Below are 19,607 nucleotides of genomic sequence, written 5' to 3' on the forward strand. Positions count from 1 at the left end.
AGACAGACAGCTGTGTGACCCTGGGCAAGTCACTTAATGCTGTTTGCCTCAGTTTTCTCAGCTGTAAAATGAGCTGGAAAAGGAAGATCATTCTGGTATCTTTGCCAAGAAAACCCTACAAGGGGTCATGAAGAGTCAGATACCACTGAAACAATGGAACAACAACAGTTATTTCCTTTTCAGTGTACAAGCTTCCACCTTCTACTGCTCTCCACCATGGTGGATCCATCATGTTTTGGCTCAAGGGTATGATCTGATTTGGTTCCAGACGAGATGCATCATTTGGTCTCTCTAGTAGATATAGATTCTAAGGTGCTTTTCTCATCTCAGAGCAAGTGTGCTAGTCATTTGGGTATGAATCATTTGCATATAAATCTTTATCACCTCTCTCCTGGATAGTTATAATAACCTCTTAGTTGGTCTCTCTACCTCCTCAATCTCCCCTCATCAATCCAGCTTCCATGTAGCTGCTAAGTTGACATTCCTAAAGCAAAGATCCGACCATGTTGCATCCCCCCAAAAGCTTCAGTGGCTGCCCCTAGGACAAAATACAGACTCCTTTATTTGATATTTAACTTATATTTTCAGATTTATTTCCTGTTACTCCCTTTGCAAACCTTATATTCCAGTCACAACGTCTTACATGCTATACCCCATATATGATATCCCATCCCATGCATAGGCTGTCCTCTAGGTCTGGAATTCTTTGGCTCTTCAGCTCCTACTCTTGGAATCCCTAGCTCTGGTCAAGGCTTGTTTTTAGCTGCAGTGCCAGCCTCTAAATTAGAGGTATCAAGCTCAAATAGAAATGGAGCCCCTAAGACTTACAGAAGGATCTCTGCTGAGGGCATATTCACTTAGAAAATGACATGTTAACAATATCTTTGTTCCATTGTATTTTTAGGGTAGTTAGGTGGTGCAGTGGATGGAGTGCCAGACCTGGAATGAAGAAGATGTGAGTTCAAGGCTGACCTCAGACACTTACTTGGTTATGTGACCCTGGGTAAACCATTTTACCCCATTTACCTCAGTTTCCTCATCTGTAAAATAAACTGGAGAAGGAAATGGCAAACCACCCTAGTATCTTTGCCAAGAAAACCCCAGATGGGGTCATGAAGAGTTGGACTCTACTGAAGCACAACCAATTAACCTTTATTTATTTTGTTCAATATTTTCCAATTGCATCTTAATCTGGTTTGGGCTGAGCTCAGGAGTGAAGAATGTAGCCATTGTGTTTGACATCTCTGCTCTACATGATGCCTTTCCTGATTTCCCCCACCTCCCATATCACCCCCATATAACCACTAGCACTGACACCCACCCTGAAATTACCTTGGGTTGATTGCTTTCAGTTGTGTCTGGCTCTGTGACCTCATTTGAGGTTTTCTTGGCAACGATACTGCAGTGGTTTACCATTTCTTTTCCCAGCTCATCTTATAGATGGGTTAACTGAGGAAAACAAGGTTAAATGACTTGCCCATGGTTACACAGCTGCTAAGTGCCTAAGTTCAGATTTGAACTCAGGAAGATGAGTTCATATACTTTGTATATGTTTTGTAGCTACTTCAGGTGTGCTTCGCTGTAAAGGTGTGCAATGTCTCCTCTTCCTCACCAGTATGGTGTCAGAGCAAGGACTATTTTCTTTTCTTGAGAGCAAGGATTTCATTTTTGTTTTTGTATTTCCAGCAAAATGGCCTAGCATATAGTAGGAGCTTAATAAGTGTTTGTTGAATTGAATTTATAGCACTGTCCTGTAATACCCTGGAGGTAGGGAGGGATGGTTCTGACCTAGAGCTTAGCTCACTTTGTAGTGTTCTAGCTTGCTAGAGTCTAGGAAGCTTCTGTTCTGCTCTGTCCAGATAGTTTCCTTATAGGGATGTCCCATGGTCCTTTGCTGTAACCCCATTCCCAAATGATATCACGCTATGCCTTTGGGAAAGGACTTTGCCTTTTTTTAATTCTCCTACTAGCATCACAACAGGACTTGTGTAGCCCAGGGCTTCATTTTCTGTGGGACAGATGGACCAAGGACACAATCACCCTTCTTGTGGTAGGGTTAGACAATAGGAGGTATTTCTTCAGATTTATTAATATTTAGGATAGGAGTTTTTAAACTGGGTTCCACAAATTTGGCTTTAAAAAAAGTATATATATATATACGTGTGTGTGTGTATGTGTGTATGTGTGTATATCTATATATCATTGATAACTATTTCAATATAACCAGTTTCCTTTGTAATCCCATATATTTTATTTTGTGCTTTTAAAAACATTATTTTGATGTAGAGTGAGATCATTCTTTGGACATGGTTAATGCTGGAATTATTTTGGTTGGCTATGAATATTTGTTAAAGATTTTTATTTTCTTTTTTTTCCAAGGGGAGGGAGAATGAAAGAAGGAGATAAAAGAGATTTTTCTTAATTGAAAAAAATTAAATAAAATCCCATAAAATCATAGTTTTGTGGTGTCCATAGGCTGATAAAACGTTTCCATGACATTACTCTAGAAGTTCTTCCCAAAAGGTACAGCTGTCATATTTTTGTTTGAGGGTTTATATGGGAGAGGGGCAAGAGGTGGGGGTTCTTTCCCCTGAGCCATTCAGATGGGCTTCTTTGGACATGACTCATCGTGAAGTGTATTATTTGACCTCTTTGGTCTCCACCAAAAGTACCAAGGTGTTTTTGCCTTTTCTGGTTGGGTATGAGGTTTCTCAAATAATGGTGTTTCTCTAGTACCATCCCTTCCCCCCGACTACCTGCAGTTCTACCCCACCTTCTCTTCTGAGGTTTTATCTACTATGTGATGGCATATACAGTGTAGTCCCAAAATCCTCTGCTTTTTCCCCTTACCCAAGTGGAATGCAATTGTTTGGCAGGAAGATTCATCCTTTCTTATATTCATAGCAGCATCAAACTAGGAAGACTTTTTCTGGATCTTTCCATTGCCCCTACAATTGCTATACCACACCAAATGTGCCTAATCTTGTGTGATCTCAAAAGTTAAGCAAGATTGGGCTGGATTAATACTTGAATGGGGGAATTTCAGAATAATGGTACCCTCCTTCTGGTCCCTTCTGCTATGGCAAGCAGCTTTTAATCTGCTGTTTTTTGTATTCTGCTGTTAGATTCTTTTCTCCACCACATCAGCTTTGGCATCTGTCTCCTACCATAAAGACATACACATACACACAAAGACACACATATATACATACATATATGTGTGTGCATATCTATGTGTACATACATACACACACAAATATGCAAACATCTTAAATTTGAGCATCCTGGTCTCAATTTTCATTTACAAGGTAATAATCGAATTTTTTCCATGAAATTGATAGTTCTCTTAAAAATCACATTTTATTCTCCAACTTTTCATATATGTGGCACATATTGACTTATCCCAACTTCCACATGCGCTGACAAATTGCATCTCCAGAATAAAGTTGACTATATCTCCCCCTTACAATTCTAAAGTAGCCCTGAGGGATTGAGGTTACCTTTCTGCATCTAAAGATTAGAAAACCTTTGGCTAGACTTTGCTGTGTTCTGTGTTGACTCATGGAAACATAAATGGGAATAATCTTCACAAAGTAAATAATGGGATGAAAGGCAGCTAATCTACATTGATAAGGTATTCTGTCTGTACTTGACTCATACTTTAGGTAGTTGGTTCTCTTGCCACTTAAAGCCTGTGTGACTTTGGGCAATTAACTTCTTTGTTCTTCAGTTTTCTCATTTGTAAAATGAAGCAGTTGGATTGGACTAGATGACAGCTAGATCTATGATTCTACTTCCCTAACATGCTGTAGGTTGTGAGCCCTGTTTGTTTCAACAAACATTTACTATAGTGACATATGAACCATCTCACCCACTAGTACATACAGATTCCGGGGGAAAGTAGGCTTAAGATTAGAGTGTATATGTGGCAAAGGGATAACTCAGTTGCTGGATGTACTTTTTATGGCTTCTTCAAGATGCTACCTTTAGGTATGGTACAGCTTTTCAGCTGAGCTCTTGGAGCTCTTTCCTGGTGTTGTCCAGTGTTCGGCCTAGAGGCCAATGGGCTACCCGAGTCTACTCACCTTTCGCAGGTCTTCGGAGGCCAACCAGATAAACATATTGAGAGAAGAGACTTTCCAGAGTCGAACAAGGGTTAGGCTTTATTCAGGGTCTTAGTTACATGTGCAGGGTGAATTCTTCCTCAGGAGAGAGGAATCCTCCTCCTCCCAAGGGGCAAGGATCGTACAGCAAGAGGATGGGAGCGGAAGGGGGGGGGGACCCTCTTCCCTCCAAGGGCCCCTCAGCACGAAGAGCCCCCGGAGGGGACTCCGCATCCAGAAGAGGGCCTTCAGGCTTTCCTGTCCCTACTTAAGCTCTCCTGCTGCATAGTTTGCACATGAATACCGTGCATGCCCTCAGCCCCTAGCTAATTAACAACAGGTGTGCTCAGACCATGGACCAATCTCAAGGGTGGGATGCCCTCCCCAGCAAGTTTCCCACTGAGAAGAGGTGGAAATGCATGAGATAGCCTGTGTTTCACGCCTTGAGTCCCAGCTGTTCCCTGGGGGGCCTCATGAGAACTCTGAGGTTTAGAAGTCCTCATCTTTACCTGCCCAAGACTGTCCATGTGAAAACTGAGTTTACACCCCCAACAGTCCAGCATGCCCTTGGCTTCTAATACAGAAACTGCCATGAATTGTTCAAGGACACTGCGAGGATACCAATGAGAACATGAGGTAGTCCAAGTCATCTGGGTCATCTGAAATTTAGAAAAGTACTTCTACAGCCAAAGTAGGAGGAAAGAGGCCAAAGCTAAGATGGAGGTTCTCTAACTCCCATTTCTCTAACTCCCATTCTCCATTTCTCAAATAGCTCCTTCTCAAAAATCTGACTGGAGTCCTCTCTCCTTGATCAATGATTGTTTGAATCTACTGGACTCTGAACTAGCTCCTGGTTTGATACACCCCAACCATTGCCCCCTGCCAGGAGATGATCAAGTACCTTACTCAATTGGAAAAACCTTCCTAGCAAAGTGACTCCAGCTTATTCCGTGTCTTTCAAAGACTTCTTGCACTTAGTTTAAAGATTTTGATTGACTGAGACATGTTCTTATCTTGCTAAGATATCAGGCCATAGTATCTTGGCATTTGCTTTAAATGGGGTTGGGTGATTGTCTAGGTCAGGCATTCTTAACATGGATTAATTTAAGGGGGTCTATGAATATGAATGGGAAGATTAGATCTTTATTTCAATATAACTGGTTTCCTTCATAATTCCAATATATTTTATTTTGTGAATTTAAAGCTTTACTCTGAAAAAGGCCCGTAGGCTGCCAAAAGTGTCCATGACACAAAAAAGTTAAGTACCTCTGGTCTAGGCTAACCTTTACCCTTAAATATGATTTCTTTCTCTTTTTTTTAGTTTTACTCTTTTAAATAATAAACCCGTTAAATACAAGTGAGATAAGAGACTATAATGCCCTGTAGATTTCAAGTCCTCAAATATCCAACATCTCATTTTATGTCTTTGAAACTGTTTCTAAGTACTCATATTATTCCAGTTTTTAATAAAAACTCATTTCCTTTCCCTTTAAATTGTCAAATTCTTAACATACAATTGAGGAATCACCCTATATCTTTTACAAGGTGAGTTCATCCTTTGTATTATACTATAGTTCATTTTCTGTTCAAAACTCAAATCCTATCTGAAAGCTGTGTTTCTTCATGCATATATTTTAGCAGTTTTTATTAAACTGGATTTTTTTTTTAAACTACTCCTTCAGGCACCAGAATATTCATCTATAGCAGGAGCAATGTTTTATATCCTTTAACAATTCATTTAAATATTTATCTTTGTGCAAAATACTTTTTCTTCCCTATTCAGGTAAATTGCTCCATATGAAAAGAACTTTAAAGGGACAGTTCCTTATGGTACAAGTTTGGAAATGGTGTGGTTAGAAGAACAGGAATTTTTGGTCTGCAGCTATTTCCCATTTAGAGTGGTTTTTCCAACTGATAATGGTGCCTTCTTCTCTAGTGGTGCTGCAGAGAGGAAGAAATCAATTTTTGAGGGAAGCTCTTGACGAAAGGAAGGACATCTGCCAGAGTTGGGTGGCCATGAGGAGAGAAACAGAGTGCTAATTGTCTCTCAACCTTTTGTAATCCTAGTTCCCAAGCCAATTGCTGTGGGACTCTTTCCACTATGGTGGAAATCAATTTTCTGCTCCTGTATGAGGAATGGGGCAGAATTGGCTGAGACGAGAGAGGAGAACCAGGCTTCTCAAGTCTCTTCAGGCTTTTTGGGCTCCACAATCCTGGTCCTTCTTTCCCTACTGCACATCTGTATATCTAGCCCTAGTGCCTGTTACAAGCTACAGCCTTGTCACCACCAACTGTCTTTTGGACATCTTGAACTGATGTCCCATTGGCATCTCAACCTCAACGTGTCCGCAGCAGAACTCATGATCTTCCCTCTCAAAGACTTCTTTTTTCAGAACTTTCCTATTGCTATCAAGGGCACCATAACACTTCTAGTTACCCAGAATTACAACCTTTATATCAGGTGAAGAGAAAAACAATAAACATGTGTCATAGAACAGATGGCTCCAATCACAGTTATAAAACTGATAGTAAATCCTCCTTTTCTTCCCTGTCCTTGAAGAAAGGTTGCCTTTCTACTCAATAACAATTTCCGGAAAGTTGCTTAGCAAGTTGTCCCCCAGAAAACCCCTATTTGTTCCCTTTCACTCCCTTCTTCCTTTACTGGAATAGAGAAGGGGAAGAGAGACAGAGACAGATTTTATATATATATATATATGTATGTATGTATGTATGTATGTATATACACACACAGAGATGAAAGAGACAGAGAAAAGAGACGGGGAAGAGGGAGAGTTAGAAAGAGATACACAGAGAGATAGAGATGGACAGACACAGAGAGGGTCAAAGATAGAAGGGGACAGAGAGGGAGATGGAAGGAGAGACAGAGGAAGAAAGCGATAGAGACAAAAACGACAGAGAGAGACAGAGATAGAGAGACACACAGAGCTAGAGGGACAAAAATAGAAGGGGACAGAGAGAGAGAGAGGGAAAGAAGGAGACAGAGGAGAGACAGAGACAAAAAGACAGTCAGAAAAAGAGACAAGAGATGGAGATGGACAGAGACAGGGACAAAGACAGAAGGGGATAGAGAGGGAGATGGAGGGAGAGACAGAGAGAAAGAAACAGACAAAAAGACATAGAGTCAGAGAAGAAGACAGAGATAGAGACTGACAGAAATAGAGAAGGACAAAGACAGAAGGGGATAGAGACAGAGGAAGATAGAGTTTTGATTCATTGAGCAGCTTCTCAGAGCCAGAAATACATATTCCCGAGGGTCTCTCTGGGCATCACAAGGAGGCAGAACAGTGCAGGTAGCTAACTGGCTGTGTAAGTCAGGTACATGAAAAGAACCATTCCTCAAAGGGGAGGGGGGCTGCAGGAGAGCCTGAAGAAAAGGTCTCCCCCCCCCCCACTCCCCCCAAGGGAGGAGTAGCTGGTCCCACACAAAGGTGGGAGGGGAATAAAAGTGACTGACAGTTCTGCCTCCCTCCTCACCAGCCCAGTAGCATGAAGCTCAGTCACATTGTGTAGATGCTGTATGCTCTAAGAAGTCTGTAAATTCGTTGAAGGTAAAGATTATTATTTCTCATCTCTGCATTCCTGGTACTTTGCCCAGAGTAGATTGTTAATGAGTATTCGCTGAATACTTGGATTGAATACTGATGCCTGGAAGCCCTGTGTGTGGTCAGAGTTGCCACCTTGTGGTTTTGATATTAAACTGCACCTGCTTTGTTGAGAACAATGCGGGGTGGGGGTGGCAAGAAGCAGGTGTATGGGATTTAGAGCTGGGGATGGGGAGCAATTTTGGAGCCTTGTCTGCTTTGAACATTGTAATTTAAGCTCTCCTGGAATTATGTTGGTGAATCCTAGGAGAAGTTGGAGGAGGGAGGGGAAAGCTGGTTTAAGGCTGGAGAAAAGGGGAGTTGGACTTGAGAGAGAAGTTTTATAGAATCTCCACCTGTAAGGGACTTTAGAGATAGCTAGCTATTGGTGACCCAAGATGGAGGGAATCACAGAATTACACAATTGGAAGGTGGGAAAGGACTGTGGTAGGTATATGGGTGGTGCAGTGATAGAAGGTTGCCTATAGATTCAGCTGATCTTTGACACTTAACTGGTTGTATTATTGTGGGGAAATCATTTTACCTCTGCCTGTCTCAATTTCCTCATCCAAAAAATGGGGTCAATAATAGCACTCATCTCCTGGGGTTGTTGTGAGAATAAAATGTAAAGTACTTTGCAAGTCTTAAATTCTAGCTCTTATTATTATCTAGTCTAATTCATACAGAAAAAGAATTTCAGGATGACGTATCTGGCAAATGGTCATCTAGGTTTTGAAGACCAAAGATTTGAAGACTAATGAAGTGGAGGTAGCTAGGTGGCTCAGTGGTTGGAACACTGAGCCTGAAGTCAGGGAGACCTGAATTCAAATGTGGTCTCATACACTTAACTATCTGTGTGACCCTGGGCAAGTCATTTAACCTCTATTTGCCTTAATCCACTGGAGAAGGAAATGACAGACCACTCTACTTGTTGTTTGTCCTTCATTTTCCAAGAAGACCAATGAGATCATGGGTGATGTCTTGACTTGTGTCTCAATTGGATTTGTGAGGTCAAGTTGCACAAAGTAATCAGCTTCACTTTCTTTTCCTGTGTCATTGAAAGTCCAGTGGCAGAACAAAAGTCAAGACGACTGGTAAAGGCCCAGGACAAAGTGGATGACCTTGACATCTTTGACCAAGCTCTAAGCACTCCAACAGAGTCTGCTTTCAGTCGTCTTCATGGACATTGGGACAAATTGTTCTCATCCATCCATTCTGGCAGGGAAAGTCTTCAGATGTTTAAGATAGATATCCCCCTAACTCACTGAAAGATTATATCTAATGGGGTCACCAAGAGTTGGACATGACTGAAATGACTGAACCTACTACCTTGAGTTCAGGTATGAAAATCAGTTGACGGAACTGGGGATCAACTGGGCTTGAAAAAAGAAGATAAGGGGAACATGATAGCTGTCTTCAAATATCTGAAGACTTGTCATGTGAAGGAAAGATTAGACTTTTTCTGTTTGGTCCCAGAGAGCAGAACCAGGAGCAATGGGTAGAAGTTGCAAAGGGAAACATAAACTTGAGGTCTATTTCTAACAATTACAATTGTCTTAAAGTGGAAGGGACTGCCTCTAGAGGGGGCAGGTTGGGGGTCTTTAAGTAGAGCCTGGATGATCCCTTCTAGGGGTAGTAGAAAGGATTCATGGCCAGATATGGGTTGGACTCAATACATTTCTCAGGACCCTTTCGGCTTTTTGATTCTGTGGTAAAAGTTCATGTCTTATGCCAAAGGTCATCAACCTGTAAGTTTGCCAACATCCAGGGAACAGCACCAAAGAATCAAGGTTGCATAAAGCCAAATCCTGGCTTCAGCTTTTGGTTCAGTTACTTTCCTGTCCTTTTTCTTGGTGGCTCTGGAGCAAGGAGGAGAGGAGCATGAAGGCAAACAGAGGAAACCAAGATCAAAGAGGTCCTTTTCCGTCTATTAATATGGGAAAGGAGTGGTCCAGTCACCTGACTTTAGCCTTTCCTTTGGCAATGTATCCCAGCATCCACAACCGATACCCAGATAGCCATAATTTGGGCTATCTATCCAATGTTCCTGCACATGTCCAGTGGTAACTCAGGGAAGGAAAGAATCCCTTTCCTCTTCTTCCTGCCCACCTCTTACCTGAGTGGGTAAGGTATTGCTCAAATAAGCATAGAATTTAGAGCTAAGTGAAGCCCAACTAGGAAACCGAGTCATCCCAAAGAGGAAGCATCAGGGCTGGGGCCCTGAACCCCAATCCTCTGATAATCTTTCCACTGATCTATCTTGCTTCTTCCAGGAATACCATTGTAGGGGTCATGGAAGCCTGTCATTGGATAGAAAAAACCCTCAAAAAACAGAGAATTCCATTTCTTTGGTAATTGGTATTCTCTCCATGATCCTCAGAAGTGGTTAAAAATAGCTGGAGGTGACTCTGGGAATTGAACTAGCAGCGGACCCAGAAGTGTGACTTTTCTTATCTCATCCTTTTCGTCCTGTTTTCACCACTGACTTGTTAAGAGACACTGGACTAGTTATTTTTCTCTGGGTGTCAGTGACCTGACGCATAAAGTAGGTTAGTGTTTTGCCTTTGGTCATCTGCCCTAACAAGGGATATTAAGGAACAATAAGTAGGAGGAATTTGCAAATTCCTTTGCAAATAGAAGAGCTAAAATTGAATATATATATTATATGTATATGTATATATATATGCATATATAATATTACAGCCTGGGTATTACGTTGTAGCTTTGGAAAAATGAAAAGCCCTATATAAATACACTGTCTGTGTATCCCTAACACCTTGTATGTTGCTTGGTACATAGCAGGAACTTTATACTTGTTTGTTGGTTGATTGATTGATTGTGGGGACTCCTGCGAGACATGGGAACTACCGACCTTTGTAAAAGGGGGAAGCTACGTGTGTGTAACTTCCTGTTACCCAGCTCATCTCCTGTGCTGTGGTTATGCTCAAAACCTCCTCTTTGACTGGAGGGAGGCGTGCGTGCGTGCGTGTGTTCTAGTGTTAGTTAAGTCTGTGATTATCTTCACTCAAGACAGTATCTCTGATATGTTGTTGCTTAGTTGTTTTTCAGTCATATCCCATTCTGTGTGATCCCATTTGGAGTTTTCTTGGCAAAGATACTGGAGTGGTTTGTCATTTCCTTCTCAGAGAAGGAAATTGAGGCAAATGGGGTTAAATGACTTGCCTAGAGTCACACATCTAGTAAATGTCTGTGACCAAATTTGATCCCAGGTCTTCCTGATTCCTTCTGGTGCTCTTTCCATTGTACCACCTAGCTGCTTCCAGCATGGATGGTGGCATGGTACAATTGGGAATTAGTGAGTTGGATTTGGAGTCAGAGGACCTGGGTACAACTCCCATCTCTGTTCTTTATTATCTGTGTGACTTTGGACAAGTTAGTTAACCTTGATGGGCTTCAGTTTCTTCATCTGCAAAATGAGTGGGTTGGACTTAAGTAAAAGACTGATAAAATCTCTGCCCCTTCTGTATCTGTGATCCCATGATCGATTGGTGTGGGGACCTGGAGCAACACAGGGTGACGTTAAAGAATAACTCGAGTGACCGCCAGACTCCAAGTATTACTTGGTAATTTGTTAGGAAGTGAAAGCTAGTCCCTTCTATTCTCTTTTCCTCCTTTGGGCCTTTGATATTGGGGGAAGTTAGGTGGCTCGCTGGATAGAAAGCTGGGCCCGGAGTCAAAAAGACCTGAGTTCAAATCTGGCCTTAAACATTTCCTAACTGTGTTACCCTGGGCAAGTCACTTAACTTCTGTTAGCTTCAGTTTCCTCTTCTGTATAATGAGAAGGAAATGGCATACCCTTCCCATATCTTTGCCAAGAAAACCCTAAATGGAGTCATGGAGAGTCAGATATGACTGAAACAACTAAACAACAACAACCCTCCTCCACAAACAGCCTTTGGGGCCAACACTTTTTCCTTGGCCAAAGTTAGGGTGTGGATGGGGATTTTCTTAGGAGCATTTACTGATGCTGAGAAGTGTAGCTTGCAAGCCTCTAACAGCCAGTGTGGCTAGGCTCAGTCCCTTGGGAATTTTAATGTTGTATCTTTTATTTCCAATTCCATTCAGTAAATGTACTCTAATATAACATGTGAGTGGAATCACAGAATCACAGGCTTGGAACTGGCAGGGACCCCAGAGGCCAGCTAGTCCAACCCATAACTGACCAAGAATCTGCTCTACATTATGCCCTTCAAGGGTCATTCAGCCTCTGCTTGAAAGCCTCTAACAGAAGGGAAACTGGGGTATGATGTTAAGTGTTTAACAACAGACTTTGAAAAACAAAAACAAAAAACATGCAGGACATACCTTTAAATTTAATCTACATTATTAACATTTTGGGCAGCTAGGTGGCGAAGTGAATAAAGTGCCTGGAGTCAGAAGACTTATCTTTCTGAGTTCAAATCTAGTCTCAGACACTTAGAAACTGTGTGATATGGACAAGTCACTTACCCGTGTTTGTGTCAGTTTCCTCATCTGTAAAATAAGCTGGAGAAAGAAATGGCAAACCACTGCAGTATCTTTGTCAAGAAAACCCCAAATAGGGTCATGAAGAGTCAGATAGGACTGAAAAAATGACTGAACACACTGAATTAACATTTTCCCCCATCACTTTCTTGAGTCTAGACAATCAACACAACCATAATCAAGCACTAATTTGTAGAGATTGCCAACTTTTGAGGTGTAAATGATACACTCTCTGGAGCTAATGTGGGCTGGCTCTGGCACAACCCTGGAGGAAACCTACTATTCCCTAACACACGCCATTCCACTTTTGCCTACCTCTAATTATTAAGGGGTTTTTCTTTATATCATGACTAAATTTACCTGTAAAAATAACTAGCATTTTGAACATTCCTTGGTTTATGAGAATATCCAGAAATCCAAGTAGGAAGGATAGATATAATTCCTCCCCCTGTGGAATTCCTGATCTGAGGGGGAGATGTAGATCCTGCTTTATAAGACCAGTGATGAGATGTAGATTTCATAGAAACACAGGCACATAGCTTGGAAGTTGGAGAGGACCTCAGGGATCATCTAGTCAAACCTCATTTTACAGATGGGGAAACTAAGACCTAGTAAGTTTAAGTGACTTACTCAAGGTCACAAAAGTAGTACGATGTAAGTCTAGAAAGGTAAATTAGAGAGGGCCTTGAATGCCAGGCTGAGGAGCTTGAACTATTCTGTAAGCAATGGGGGGCTATTAAAAGTATTTGAGGCCATGGATGAGTGAAGCCTGGAAGTCTTTTTAAGGAGCCCCTTAATACCATCTAGTCAAACCAGGTTATATTACAGATCAGGAAAGTGAGACTCTGAGAAGGAAGTGACCCGATCAGCATCATATACTGTAGCTAATAAACCGTAGAACCAGTATTCAAATTCAGGTCCTCTACTGTTTTTCACCCCCACTGTACCAGGGCTACCAACCTTCTGATTTAGTAGGTAAAGAAATTCATACCCAGATTCAAATTTCTACTCAATTAAAATCACACTTTCCTTCTCCCTCTCTTTAAAATCTCTAGAGCCCAGGGTGGTTGGAAATGGGTTTTGTTTTAGTCCGGATGCATTATAAACTTCTCCTTGATCTTTGCTTCTTCTTGCTTTCTCTGCATCCATCTCAACCTCTCCTCTTTCCAGGCTCTGGACTCTAGGGAGTGCTGAGCTCAGCTTTTCCCATCAGTTAATCTTTGCCTCAAAAGTAGAAAGTTAGATGAATCATTTGAGGCTCAGCTGTACCACCAAAGGGCGGAAAGAAGAAAACAAGTCAAGCGAACAGGCATTTGTTAAATGCTTACTATGTGCAAGGCACTGAGGATACAAAGAAACAAAAGCAAAGCAAAATAGTTCTTCTTTTCAGAAGCTCACAGTGTGATGAGGGAGACAACATGTAGACAACTATGTACAAAGAAGATATATACCTGAGGAATTAGAGATAATCAGAGAGGGAAGGCTCTAGCATTGAGGAGAATGGAGAAAGACTTCTTAAATAGATGCCTTTGTTATTTCAGTGTGTAGGGAGGGCATGGAGAACTATTTATTATTTCCACCTGTATGCACTTTACTCTATTAATAATAAGAATGTCTAATCATTTAGAGAGGGTGGTTTTATTTTATTGGATCATTTTCATGAGATCATTCACCATAGAGCCTCCACTGACATTTGGATTTCCATAGGTGTCCTAATTTCACATATGATTGTCATGGGGAAAAAGACATCATGACAAAATCTCAGCCCCAGAATCACAAACCCTTTGGATCAGGCAAAATTGGGAAGGAGACAAAAATCTTAATGGTATCAGGGTTGTACTATCTTCATCAGGTTATGAAATAGATTATTATAATTTTTACATTTTAAGCCCTAGATTAAATGAGATGAGGTCTAGCTGGAATTGATTTCTAAAGCACTTCAAAGAGGCTAGGAGCTATGGGGAGCTAAGATCAGTCTGTGCCTGCATAGATACAGAGCTAGGTAGGGGGAATGAGCATGGGAGCAGCGGGGAGAGAGTTCTTGCTGTACCTGTGTGAAAATCACTGAAGTGGAAGTGGGGTGGGTCTAATCTAGTAACTGAAGTAGCTTGAGCATAGATCACCACCTAGTGGCTTACCTAGAGACTGCACTCTAAGTAGGTAGTCTTACCTTTCTACTTGCAGCCTACAGGTAAGGGAGGGCCATCTCTACTAGTCCTGATATGTGTCTAGCCACTGGACCCAGATGGCTCTGGAGGAGAAAGTGAGCCTGGTGATTCTGTATAGCCCTCCCTCCCTTAAATTCAATTCATTTGTGTCATGGCATCATCTCCCTGATTTCACAATCCTCTTTGAGAAAGGACAAACTACAACACATAAGCCAAGCCCTTCTGTAGAGAGAATTTCTGCATCTCATTTATTTATATGTTCATCTCAGTTGTGGGGATAGAAACATTTTGCATCTATCAAAGAAGTGGAAGAAGTTAAAAGTAGAGATCAAAAAGATGGATTTGATTATATGAGAACAATAATATTTTCCATCCAAAAAGTGATAGAAGGGTTGCAATGTGGTAGAGAATGGAAAAAAAGTATGGCCTCTGGAATCACAAGACATGGGTTCAAATTCTGCTTCTGATACTTATCTATGTGGCTTCAAGGAAGTCACTTTACCACCTTAGACCTTAGTTTCCTCTTCTATAAAAAATGAAGGTTTGGGCAAGATAGCCTCTAAGATTCTTTTCACTTGTACATCTGTGAACTAGATCTATGAACTGTTTCAATGTGTCCAATGTAAAAAGAAAAAATTCATTTTGGAAAAAAATATCTGAGGTAAATATAATCTGTAAGAAAATATAATCTAACTTTCTACTTTTGAGGCAAAGATTTATTGATGGGAAAAGCTGAGCTCAGCACTCCCTAGAGTCCAGAGCCTGGAAAGAGGAGAGGTTGAGATGCATGCAGAGAAAGCAAGGAGAAGAAGCAAAGATCAAGGAGAGGTTTATAATGCATCCGGACCAAAACAAACATATATAACATATGAAAGATTGATGTACGTTTTCAAATGTGGTGACTCCTTGGTCCTCTTCTCCTCTCATTCTGGGGCATTCCAGGTAAGCACAGGATAAGTTGAATGTGGCTTGCTTCTGGACGTGCATGATGAAGGGACCTTTCTCTCTATTTCAGAACTTGCATAATATTCCCCAACTGATTTCAATAGAACATGTGGGGACTTGGTGAGCTTCCCTCCAATCTTGAGTGATGAAGAGTCTTCAGGTTAGCTGAGAATCTGAAAGAACTAATGGCACAGAGAAGGTTGACTTGAAACTGAGTGTGCCTAATGCTTTTCAAGAGAGAAGGATTTTTGTGGAGCTGCTGGGGGTGGAGAGGAGAGGCAGGCTGCCCTCCCTCTTACTCTGCCAACACAAGTCCTTGAACACAGGCAATCTCTGTTTCTGCTGTTTCTTCTTTCCTCACCTTAGGTAAATATATACTCTAAGATATGAGTGCCAAAGTGATTACTTAGTGAGACGAGAGCCATCCTGGGTCCCACAGACAGTTGGGATCCCAGAACTGGTAGCAGTATTAGCCAAGCCCAGGAGTGGATTGCCTCACATGCCCTGGAAGAAGCCAGTTCAGCTGAGCAAAGGACCTATTCACTCATCCCTGAGATCACACCCTGAAGCTAAATTTCCTAGGGAATCCTCAAAGGGAGAAAAGGACTTTCCAGGTCAGGAGTCACACAAGATATCCCTTGGTCCCATGTGTACCCCATCTCTACCTGTGTACCTAACTACTATTTTGTTTTAAGTTTGAGACCATTCTCCCAAGGGACTCTGTGTGTGTGTGTGTGTGTGTGTGTGTGTGTGTGTGTGTAGAGTATCCCCCTTCCCCCAAAAATTCCCTTTTGGGAGATTTGTTTTGTTACAGCTACTCTAACTATACTTTCTCAGTAAATACCTTCTGTAAAAGCTAATTGATGTCAACAGGTTGATTGATTAGGGAGCACCAGATAGTGTTTCCTGAGTGATTACTAAAGGGAAAAGTAGTCAACTGTCCTTTGGGACCTCCCCTCCTTGTGTGAGCAGGAATTAGGGAAGAAGCTGAGAGGAGTTATTATGCAAGCATAAATATTCATTCTCCAATGGCTAAAAGTTATGAACAAACAATTGCCAAAGACAATTGTTACTAATCACTTGAAAAATTACCCAAACTTTCCAGTAATCAGAGAAATAAGTTAAAAACAATGTGGAGGTTCCATACTTGAGGGGGAAAGGGGCTTTGTACTCTGGGGCAATGGCTACTGAGTAAGCTTCCCTTACGCATCTTTTTTTCCCTAATGGGAAAGAATGAATAGCACAGGATGAGCCAGAATGGATGGTCTGTAATAATTTTAGCTTTCACTCTCAAACTCATCCCTTTTCTGAACTTCCCTGTTTCTGTTTGGGTATCATCTTTCTTCTAGTCACACAGGTTTACAACCTTGGTTTTATCCTTGTCTCATTCTATATATCCACTTGGTTGCCAAAACTTGCTTCTACCTCTTTCAACTGTCTCCTCCTTTTTATTCTCATGACCATTACCCCAGTTTGGGCCTTCATCACTTCTCCTGAACTATTTGAATGGCTTCCTAATTGATTTCCCTGCCTCAGAGTTTCTCCCCTGTGCAATCCATCTTCCACAAAACAACAAAGTGATTCAAATCTGACCATGTCACTTTCCTACTCAAAAAACTCCCTATCGAGTCTACCATAAGATATTTAACCTTTATCTAATCCCTATTTATTTTCTGTTTTTTTGCATAAGTTTTATAACATCCATAATTATTAGCATCTGTATATATTTTATAAAAAAGTAAATCTGAACGTTGGAGATATGCACTCAATTTTTTTTTCCTTACAGAGGTGTGTGATAGGAGTAGTATCCTAAACCCTGCCTCAATGCAAGTTAGGCTGGTTTTCCCTTAAAAGGAATTGAAACAACCTTTAGACTTGATTGGTTCAGGAGACTAAAGGTCCAGGTTGTTGACCTCATTTCTTGATGATTAAGCAAAAAACAGTCACAAGAAACTTTAACTATGATGTTTGGCAAATAGTGATAAGCAATTCAGGCAAGAGAAGTTTGCTCAACCAGGGGTGTCCTCTATGTACATCCTTGTTGATTATCCTTCTCTTGTTGTGGTTTAATGAATCTCCTTTTGTTAATTATTAAGTGACCAATGAACTATTCATTTTGTTCCAAAATTGAGCTGCCTGGAGGTAACTAAGTAATGGATAGAGAATCCTGGACTTGGAATCAGGAAGACTTGAGTTCAAATCCTGCCTAGACACAGTATCTGTGTGACCCTGGACAAGTCATTTAACCTTGATCTGCCTCAGTTTCCTCAACTATAAAGTATGAATAGCAACAGTACCTATCTCTCAGGGCTGTTGTGAAGCTCAAATGAGATAATATTTGTAAAGCACCTAGCACAGTGCCTGACACATAGTAGGTGTTCTATAAATGTTTATTCCCTTTGCCTGATAATCAGAAGGGGCACCTAGGTGGCAAAGTCGACAGAATACTAGACCTGGAGTCAAGAAGACATCTTTCTCAATTCAAATCTGGCCTCACACACTTACTAGCTGTGTGACCCTGGGCAAATCACTTCACCCTGTTTACTTTATTTTCCTCATTTGTAAAATGAAGTGGAGAAGGAGATGGCAAGCCACTCCAGTATTTCTGCCAAGAAAACTTCAAATGGGTCATGAAGAGTTGGACATGACTGAAAAAACAAAAATCAGAGTTGCCCCCAGATGACCCTGAAGTATTGAGCAGGACCCCCACACTGGAGGTCTTTAAGTCTAGGTTCTTGTGGAAGGGTATGAATGCAATTATATGGTCTTTAAGGTCTTTTCCAACTCTGAGACTGATTCTATGCTTTTAGTCTGATCCCAACAAAGTTATAAAGAAGAGTTTGTCTTGATGGAAGGGGAAATGTCCTAACAAATGGGATTATTCAAAAGTGGATCATAGGTTTAGAGCTGAAAGAAAGCTTAGAGGTCATCGAATCTAGCTGCTCATTTCGTAGATGAGGAAACTGAGACCTTAGGGCAATGAAATTCTTGTTCCAGATCACACAAGGGTAACATTGAAATAAGGCCTTCTGACTACCATCCAGTGAACTTTCTACTGATACAAGATGCCTCCAAAGGTGGTGAGCTCCCCATTAATGCAAGTCTTCAAGCAGAGCCTGGATAACCCTTTGTGTTCTGGTTCAGGCTTGGGTTGGACCTCTGAAATTCCTTTCATTTTAAGATCTTGTGAAATGTTTAGCTGCAAGAGTTATTAGAGGCAGAAAGGAGTTACCAAGGAAGATATCAGTTAGACCTGTATAATCAAAAACAATATGAAAGTGCCTTTTCTTACTCCAGTTCCTCCAGGGACTCATAGTAGAGTGAAGCTGCCCCTGGAGCTCTCAATGGAAGACTGTCTGTTAATGGGATCACTGTCGTGAACTGCCATGGGGTGGGGAAGTCATTTGTAAGGTGACACAATAGCCAACTTATACTTTATTGGCACTTCAGAGCAATGAGGAGAGCCTGGAAGTTATCCTGTCCTTTATTTTAGTAATTCTCAAGTACTTTGTATAGACCAGGTTTATCCCTATTCATACTGTATCCCCTCAGGAGAATGTAGTAAGGGCTTGGAGGGCAGAAACTCTCTCTCTCTCTCTCTCTCTCTCTCTCTCTCTCTCTCTCTCTCTCTCTCTAAGTGCCTAACGGTATCTGGTACACAGTAGGTGCTTAATAGATTCTTTTTTAATTGACTTGAGACTGCAAGGTAGACAGGGACTGCTTCATTTTTGTCTATGAATCCCTAGCATGTAGCACACAGTATTCTGTACACAGTAGGTGCTCATTAAATGTTTTCTGAATTTAACAGAACAATAGTAAATGGCAATATTATGAAAAAAAAAATCTCCAATAGAGTTTTTAGGGTTATGAAGTGTCGGCTGTCCTCCCAACGACTGACAGATAGTGTGAATCAGGCCGTAATACAAATAGTTTTCTCATCCTCATTTTACCGATGAGAAATCCAATTATTCTTTCTGAGTAGATCTCATCGTCACCGCCTACAATGCTATTTTTTCTTTTTCTCTTAAGCGGGGTCCTCAAACTGTATCACACTCTAGTGGGCACAGAAACCTGGACGAATGTGAAGGGGACAAAACATTCTGAATGAGACTGGGGAGAAACAAAAGGGTCGATTCCACCTCGGACCAAGAGAGCTTCTACTACAAGTGGAAAGGAGAAAATACCTCGGGAAAGAGCCGGGGTCTCCTTGCCATCCTCCACGCTCCCCCCCTCAGCATTGAGAATGTAGTTAGTACTTCCCGTAACCCGGAGACCAGAGAACACTGCCTTCTTCCACCCAGGAA

This window comes from Notamacropus eugenii, chromosome 2 (genome assembly GCF_028372415.1).
Source record: "Notamacropus eugenii isolate mMacEug1 chromosome 2, mMacEug1.pri_v2, whole genome shotgun sequence".
In the NCBI taxonomy this organism is placed as follows: Eukaryota; Metazoa; Chordata; class Mammalia; order Diprotodontia; family Macropodidae; genus Notamacropus; species Notamacropus eugenii.